We start from the raw sequence: 8,508 nt of genomic DNA, 5'->3' as shown, positions 1-8,508 counted from the left end.
CCTGACACCTTGTTACAGCTGTATTGTCTCTAAAATTGCACAAGGTCATCAGGGTCACTGTTTTCAATATCCACCAATTCCTTACGGTTTTTAAAAATTTGGGACAAAAATTCTAACCCTGTGCTAATGTTCTATTTGTGATTTAAGCAAAGCACTTGGTAAAGCCAGAGATCATCTTACTCAACTATAAGTTAGGGTGCTTTGATTGGATGACTGTCCAGGTTCATCTTCAGCCCATTTAGTTCACGGTTCTGATACCAGCTGTACTCTTGCATTTAAATATATGGAACTTCTATTATAGTTGTGATTTAAAAAAATTTTTTTTTATTGAGCCCAATGTGGTAGCCTCGTGGCTAAAGTTCTTGCCTTACAATTGCCAGGATCACATATGGGTGCTGGCTGTAACCCCAACAGCCCCGCTTCCCATCCAGGTCCCTGCTTGTGGATCACATATGGGTGCTGGCTGTAACCCCAACAGCCCCGCTTCCCATCCAGGTCCCTGCTTGTGGATCACATACGGGTGCTGGCTGTAACCCCAACAGCCCCGCTTCCCATGCAGGTCCCTGCTTGTGGCATGGGAAAGCAGTCAAGGATGGTCTGGAGTCTTGAGACCATGCACCTGCGAAGGAGACCTGGCACTGGAGACCTGGCTCCAGATTGGCTCAGCACCACATTGTGGCCACTTGGGGAGTGAGTCAGCACATGGAGGATCTTTCTGTCTCTCCTCCTTTCTATATATCTGACTCTCCAATAAAAATAAATAATTATTTAAAATATATTTTAAGTCATTTTAAAAATAAGACAATTGGTAGTCATGGCTGGCAGGATGCAGGGTAACCTAGGCTTGTAACCTTGCATTTTCACCCCGTCAGCTGCCTACATGTGGCTGGCAGGATCCTGGGTGGGGCTAGGCATGTGAACCAGGATTTCCACCCTGCCAGCAGCATAAATGTGGCCAGTGGTATCTTTGGGCCACCCAGGTGGCGAGCTCTGGGGATTTGGGTGTGTAGGCCTATTAGGGGTCTGTAAATGGCACAGGTGGGGGCAACTGAGGACTTGGGGGTTCGTGCCCAGATGAGGAATGACTTCTGAGGGACTTCCATGGACAAATAAGCAGGTAAGCAAAGGGGCTGAGGCAGTTGTTTGGAACGGGGTATGGGAGGACCTTTAAGGGTCAGACTGAAGTACCAACTCACATAGGAAGCCTACGCTGGGGTAGCTAGCATTGACCATCACCAAATAGCACTCATAGGCACACACTGAGGCTGTGGTGGGGCCCTCCTGGCAGGGCTGGATCATGGTGCCTGTCAGTGAGAGTCAGAACAGGGCATGGATAATGTGTGGCTGGACCATGACACTGAACAGCATGTGAGTGAATCAGAACCGAAGGCAGAATCTGTGGAGGCTATCAAAGATGATTTCTTTGAGTGAAAAATACTTTTAAAAAGCATGAGCTAACTAAACATACAAACATATACAAGATTTTATCTGGGCAGTATTTATCCGTGACAGTTAATATCAGTCATAAAAGTCTTAACGTGGCAGTACAAGCACACTTCAAAAAGTTCTTAGAAATATGGAATTAAAAGATAACATTTGATATTCATGAACTTAATGGATACAATATTGTTGCAGATAATAGAGATGTAGCTTGTATCCAATAAGATGGAGTATTCATTAGAGCCTTTGGTACAATTTGGGTTCTATTTTAAGCATTAAGAAACACAACTGAAGGATTATGAAAGTGACAGCATGATGATCCCTTTTTAATTTGCAGATTTTATTTTTTTCCAAGTAAGAATCCAAAACAGTGTATGAAAACAATTATCTTTCTGGGTTGGTGTGATTGTGCAACAAACTAATTCTCTGACTTCCAGCATTAGCATCTCATATAGGCATTGGTTAATGTCCTGGCAGCTCTACTTACTGATCCAGCTCCCTGCCTATGGCCTTGAAAAGCAGAAGCTGGCCTAAGTCCTTGGGCAACTGCAAACACATGGGAGAAGCTCCTAGCTTTCAGTTTTGAACTGGTCCAATCCTGGTCATTGTATCCATTTGGGGATTAAGCCAGCTGATGCAAGATCTCTCTCTTCTCTTTTCACACACACACACACACTCTCTCTCTCTCTATTTTTTTTCTCTCTGTAACACTACCATTCATAGTAAAATAAACCAATGTTTTAAAAAAGAAAAATATAATTATCTTTGGCAGTAAGTGTCTTTTCTATTATGCCTCTTCTTCATTTGGTTCTCAAATCCTCCCAAAATTGAGTGTTCTGTTGGAAAACTCAAAAAACAGTTATTTCTAATTGTCATGAAAGGATTTCATTTACATAGCTTGGCTATAAAATCATTTTCTGGAAATATGTTAGCTTATACATTAATTACCAGGAGTAAGAATTGCTACAGAAAAATAGAAAAGAAATATATAAAGGATATAGCAACTGCTCTAGAGAAATTATCTGCATCATTTATATCTCTGAAAAACAGGAATAACCATCACACCTAACTAGAGCACTATTGTAGGCATCAAGTGAAATAATGTTTGTAGAACTTTCAGCACATTAAATTTTTCAGTAAATTATATATTTGAATCTTCATGGCAATTCTAAATATATGAAGTTTGAGATGAGAAAATTGAGACCCAACTCATATAGCTAGTAAGTGTTGCAGATAATATTCAGAGTAAAAATGCAAATTCAGAATAATTGGACTTAACTCATATACCATAACATTTTCCACACTGACCACCTCTCTCATAATTTCTTGAATAAGTTAGCAAAGAATTTTGCTATCAACCATCAGACCATGAGAATTTAAAAGTGTATATTCCACAATAACTAGAACAAACAAAAATCTATCTGTAAAATTAATTGGGTAATCCAAGATTCTTTGCAGCAGGTTGCAAATGTGAACGATTAATTCATTATTCTAGACATGGCATATAGCCACTTGGATGACAAAACTAGGAATGGAATTAAACATATTCAGTGGAGCAGGGCAACCCTATTACAGGTAGCAGTTGGAAGTACAGTCAAGCTGGCATAATATTTAAATAGTAACAGTTAAGTGGCAATTCAGGTAAGTGGTGTCTACAAAAACAGAACAGATGTCTTCAAAGCAAGTATAGAAACCAAATTAGGATGCCTGGTGGCAGGAAAAATAAAAGATTAGCAAGTGTTAAAATATAGCAAATGCAGTAGAACACTACCATAGTGCTATATGTGAAATCCAAAAAAATAAGTAAGCTATAGAAAGTCAAGCTACAGCACTTGGCATTTATGAAATGACTAAGGTGAGACACACGATGGGAGCCAATGCCGATCACAGTCTTCAAATTTCCTTTGTAACAGAATGAAACTTGTCAATGTTTCTCTACACTAACCACACACCCAGAAAAACTCTAAGTGCCTTGTTTGTTGTAATTAATTTAATCACAGCTAGCACCTAGACAGATGTCATTATTACCTCTATTTGCCCAGATGAGTGAACTAAAGAACAATACTAGTTGCTTACCCATGATCACATTCCCTATTGAGGGCATAGATAGCAAAGAACTCAGTAAAGACCTCTCCCAGCTTCCCCCCTCCAAAAAAAAAAAAAAAAAGGAACAGGGAAAACTTACTAGCCTTTTGTTTGCTCTTCTTTGCTTTGCTTTTCTACTTCCCAGCATGTAAAGCCATGTTGCATACCTCTTGTGTCTTATAAGGATGGAGCTTCAAGACACTGTCTTGGAAATAGGGGCCAGAACCTCAAGAGTCACTTAACCTGCCACAGCCTTGATTTTGGACAACCAACTAGTAGATAAGTGAGAAATAAACTCCTGTTCCTCATAAATTACCCATTCTTAGTTTTTTTTTGTAATGGCTGGCAAAAACAACAATGAATTGGATGTCTCCAGAGTTGACAGCAGGGAAGTTAGGGCTTTGAGGTGGTGGGTCAGATCTGTAGCTTTGAGGACACAGGAAATACGCCGCAGCTATAGCGATGTTTAGTATAATTATTCCATATATGTCAACTATGAAAATAATTGTTACTGTTGTTAAAATAAGAAGGATAGGTAGTAATACTACACATTAAATTGTGCCCTTTCAAAATTCATGCCAAAATCTTAATCACTAATAATTCAACTGTAATTTTGAATATGACTATATTTGTGATAGGGTCTTTGAAGGCATAATTGGGCCAAAACTAGATTAATAGGATCTTCCCTTACCCATTGTGACAACTGTACCTCTCAAACGAAAAGACTAAATTCAGTGGACAGAGGGAAGGGCAGTTGAAGACATGGCCATCTGCAAGGCAAGAGAGGAAGATGTCAAAAGAACCTAACCCTACACACCGTGATCTCAGACATGTAACAGCTAGCACTATGATGAAACAAATTTCTGCATTGAAGCTACTCTATCTGTGGTGCCTTGCTGCAATAGCACCAGCAGGCAATTAAAATGACTAAGTGGTAGGAAACAAAATGTGGCCAGAAAGTTCAACCTTAGAACTATTCCTGCTACACTGTGTAAGTAAGTAACCAGGGCAGACACCTAAAGAAGGACACAAGCAATGGGGATGAATTCATGGAAGATCTCAATTACTGGCTCTGAGACAAGACTCATGATAAAATTAGTAATATGCTAAGCTATTGCTTAATAACACTGCTTAAATGCTCTCTGCTAAAGTCATGAGTGGAATATGGAATGGGTCCATTCAGTGGAGTATTACACACGCTCAGATGCAACTGAACAGACATGGACATAGAGTGCTATTTCTTAAGGAACATGCCAGTGCCAGATGCATTAAAGTAATCTTATTTTAAATCCTTATAAATTAAATCTCAGCATACACAGGCCCAAATCAGGTCACTGAAGTTGCATTTTGCATATAAGCCCACTTGTTTCAATGATGACTGCCTCAAAATTATGGTGAGAATTTCCTGAAACATACTATGGTCCAGAAATCTCTAATTCATCATATATGTACAACAGCTGCTTAATACTTCATTGTTGGGGGTAGGTATTGTAGCTCATGGAGTAAAACCACCACGTGCAACATGGTAATGCTGAGTCTGAGTCCTGGCTCTGCTTTCAATCTAGTTTCCAGCGAATGTACATGGAAGAAGGCAGCAAATGATGGGTCAGGTATTGAATCCCTGTTACACATTCGGGAATCCCAGGTTGAATTCCTGGCTCCAGATTTTGACCTGGCCAAGCCCTGGATGTTGCAGGCCAATAAGAAGTGAATCAGCAGAGGGAAGATCTCTCCATCTCTTTTTCTCTACGCTGCTAGCATTTCAAGTAAGTTAAAATGAGCAAATGAATATTAAATCTAAATCTGCTACATAAAAGGGTAATGTGCCTTTCACTGAATAGATAGCATCATTGTATTTCCCTATATCCCCCTTCCTCCCAGATGCAGAAAGAAGAAAAAGAAAACTTGGAAAGAATGCTCTCATCCACTTTCCCCTAATCTTCGAAACTTTCCACCTTAATCAACTATGTAAACATCATCAAAAATAAAATTTTTATTAAATAGAAGCAATAGAACTAAGGAAGGTTTTTATAAGATAATTGCTTTGCATTAATATTTAATAATGCACATTGCATTCACACAGCAGCAAAACTGCAAATGAATGTAAAGTGAATTTAAAGTCAATTAGTGAGATCATAGCCAGGCACAGATTCAAAACATAAAAGAAAGCATATAAGCATATGATGTGGAGCAAATTACAGTAGAAATTATCTTAATATGAATGCTTCCATGACTAGAATGTGATTGCAGAAAGACGAACAGGCAAAAGTGCTAAAACACACCTTACTCACCTGTTTATCATACTTCTTAAAAAAAGATTTATTGATTTTTGTTGGAAAGTTAGATTTCCAGAGAGAAGGGGAGACAGAAAGATTTTCCATTAACTAACTGGTTCACTCCCCAAGTAGCCACAAATCCAGTGCTGAGCTGATCCAAAGCCAGCAGGCAGGAGCCTCAGCGAGGTCTCCCACATGGGCACAGGGATCCAAGGCAATTGGGCCATCCTCTACTGCTTTCCCAGGTCACAAGTAGGGAGCTGGATGGAGCAGCTGGGGTATGAACTAGCATTCAAATTGGATCCTGGCACATGCAAGACAAGGACTTTAGCCTCTAGACTACAGCACTGGGCCAGGTCATATATTTTTTAAACAGATGGTTCACAGCATAACATGTCAAATAATTTTCATAAGTGCAAATGTAAGACTCTGGGAAAAAGAGAAGTGCTCTCCATTCAGTGCCAGTGAAATGGAAAACTCAATATTTTAGCAATCAAAACAGTAAAGGCAAATGGCATTGCTCTAACATTTCAAAGTAAAGAAAGTTTCAAGAAATTTCTCTTTAAATTTATCATATAAATTTACTAGATAATAAAATTAGATTTGGAGCATTAAAAAATGGTTTTTTTTTCCTTTTTTAATTACTTATTTATCTGAAAGAGTCACAGAGAGGAGAAAACAGAAAGATCTGCTATTTCTCTCACCAGATGGCAACAGCCAGGACTGGGCCACGCTGAAGCCAAAAGCCAAACCATCCCAGTCTCCCACGTGGATAACCTGGGCACAAGCATTTGGGCCTTCCTCCACTGCTTCTGCCAGGCTGCTAGCAGAGAGTGGGGTTGTTAGCAGAGCAACCAACGCAGCAATTGGTATCCATATGGGATTCTAAAGCAGGAGTTAGGAATTCTGTTTGTCTCCCACGTGGGTAAGCAGGGGCCCAAGACCACAGTGGACATGACTGGACTTCTGAATTTCTATGGTAAGGTCACACTGATATCTGCTACCCTAATGCAATCGCATACAAGGTGAGAAACATGTGGCCAAATTTTAAAATACATCTTTGTGTTTTTACATATGAATGGCATTTTAATTGCCTAAATAAGGAAAAAAATAAATATTTTGATCACATCAATTTCAAATTTGAATAAGATTATATAGACTTTTTGATGTTACATACGGCTGTAATATAGAAATACTGTAAACTGCAATTTAGTGTCAATTCTGTCAAGTCATCCAAGATTGTAGAAAACCAACCAGACCTGAACCGTCAGGAGGCATGCACCTCACGTTCCTTAGGGTCTGTGCGATTGGCGTTCAGGTCCTCTCCCTGGCTGGAAGGTAGAGCACACCCTGAAAACACACACAGCTCAAAGAGTTGAGGTGCAAAGCAGCAGAAACTTAATACAAAAGCCTATGTACAGAGAAGTCCTTGCTGGGACCACAGAACCTACTGAGTGAGGGCCATTCCAGAGGCTTGCTTTTTGTCTTAAACCCTTCTTCTAGCAATAAGTTAACTTGGAGGCAGCTCCACTCACATGCATCTACAGAGCCATCCGTGGGCCCATGGGAGGCTGCTCCTCCCACACGAACATGGTTAGTCTGACTTTCCACTAGTGGTATTTTTGAAAAATGTCAAAGAGGTGATCGAAAATAGGCCAAGTGGTGAGGTTCTCCCTGGGAAGGTTAGGCCTCCCTCTCCCTGCCCTACTTGGCCACCAACTCATGGGATAGCAAGTCCACTGGGGGCCTTAACTGTTGCCCTTGTCATCTTGCTCGTCGGTTGTCCAGAGCATGAGGTTGTCATGCAGCAGGTGCATGATAAGGGTTGAGTCCTTGAAGGAGTCTTCAGTGAGGGTGTCCAGCTCAGCTATGGCATTGTTGAAGACCATCTTAGCCAGGTGGCATTCCTGCTTGGGTACATTCTGGATCTCATAGTAGAACATGGAGTAGTTGAGGGCCAGGCCCAGGCAGATGGGATGTGTGGGCTGCATGTGCTCCTTGCTGATCTCGTGCGCCTTGCTGTAGGCCTTCTCTGAGGACTTCTCCTGATAGCCTTCTCACCAGTGGCCACCTCAGCCAGGTAGCAGTAATAGTCCTCTTTCATTTTCAGGTAGAATACCTTGTTCTCATACTGGGTTTCGCTGCAGTTCTTGATCAAGTAGTTATTGAGCAGGCTCAGCACACCCTGGCACATGGCCTCTAGCCCCTTCTCGATCTTCTCATGGTACACATGCGCCATCTCAATCTTCTCATTGCCGTCAGAGGACGTCTTCTGCCCGATGCTGCTGACAACCTGCCAGGAGGAGCAGCAGGCCCCGACAACGTGGTTGTAGGCCACAGGTTGGGTTCTTTATTGGACAGCGGCTTCTTTATTGGACAGTGGCTTTTGAGCTTTGTGACATTCTTCATGCCAGGGCCATGTTGTTGTGGCGCTCTGTGTGCAGGGCCAGCTGGACTTTGTGCACCATCTTGGATCAGTAGGAGACCAGAATGCCCTGACAGGCTTTGGAAGGGTTGAGAGGAGAGTGGCTGTGGCTGAAGGGACCGACCCACAAAGCCTGAGGCTGGGGCAGCCGAGGCAGTGAGGAGGAGAGGGAGGAAGAGGAGGAGGAAGAGGAATGAGCTGTGGGCCAATTATATAGACTCTTATTTATACACCAAATGTCTGCAGAGACATTTTTAGTTTTTAGCAACCAAGAATTACACA

General features: G+C 41.4%; 1 pseudogene; it reads right to left on the bottom strand.

Annotated features, from left to right (window-relative positions):
• Positions 1-7,549: 7,549 nt before the first annotated feature.
• Positions 7,550-8,269, bottom strand: LOC121162624 (annotated as a pseudogene).
• Positions 8,270-8,508: the final 239 nt, after the last annotated feature.

The sequence above is a fragment of the Ochotona curzoniae genome, unplaced genomic scaffold, assembly GCF_017591425.1.
Source record: "Ochotona curzoniae isolate NIBS_2020 unplaced genomic scaffold, NIBS_Ocur_1.0 contig_1014, whole genome shotgun sequence".
Taxonomy (NCBI): domain Eukaryota; kingdom Metazoa; phylum Chordata; class Mammalia; order Lagomorpha; family Ochotonidae; genus Ochotona; species Ochotona curzoniae.
The sequence above is the reverse complement of the archived record's forward strand: the minus strand, read 5'-3'. Positions and strand labels throughout refer to the sequence as shown.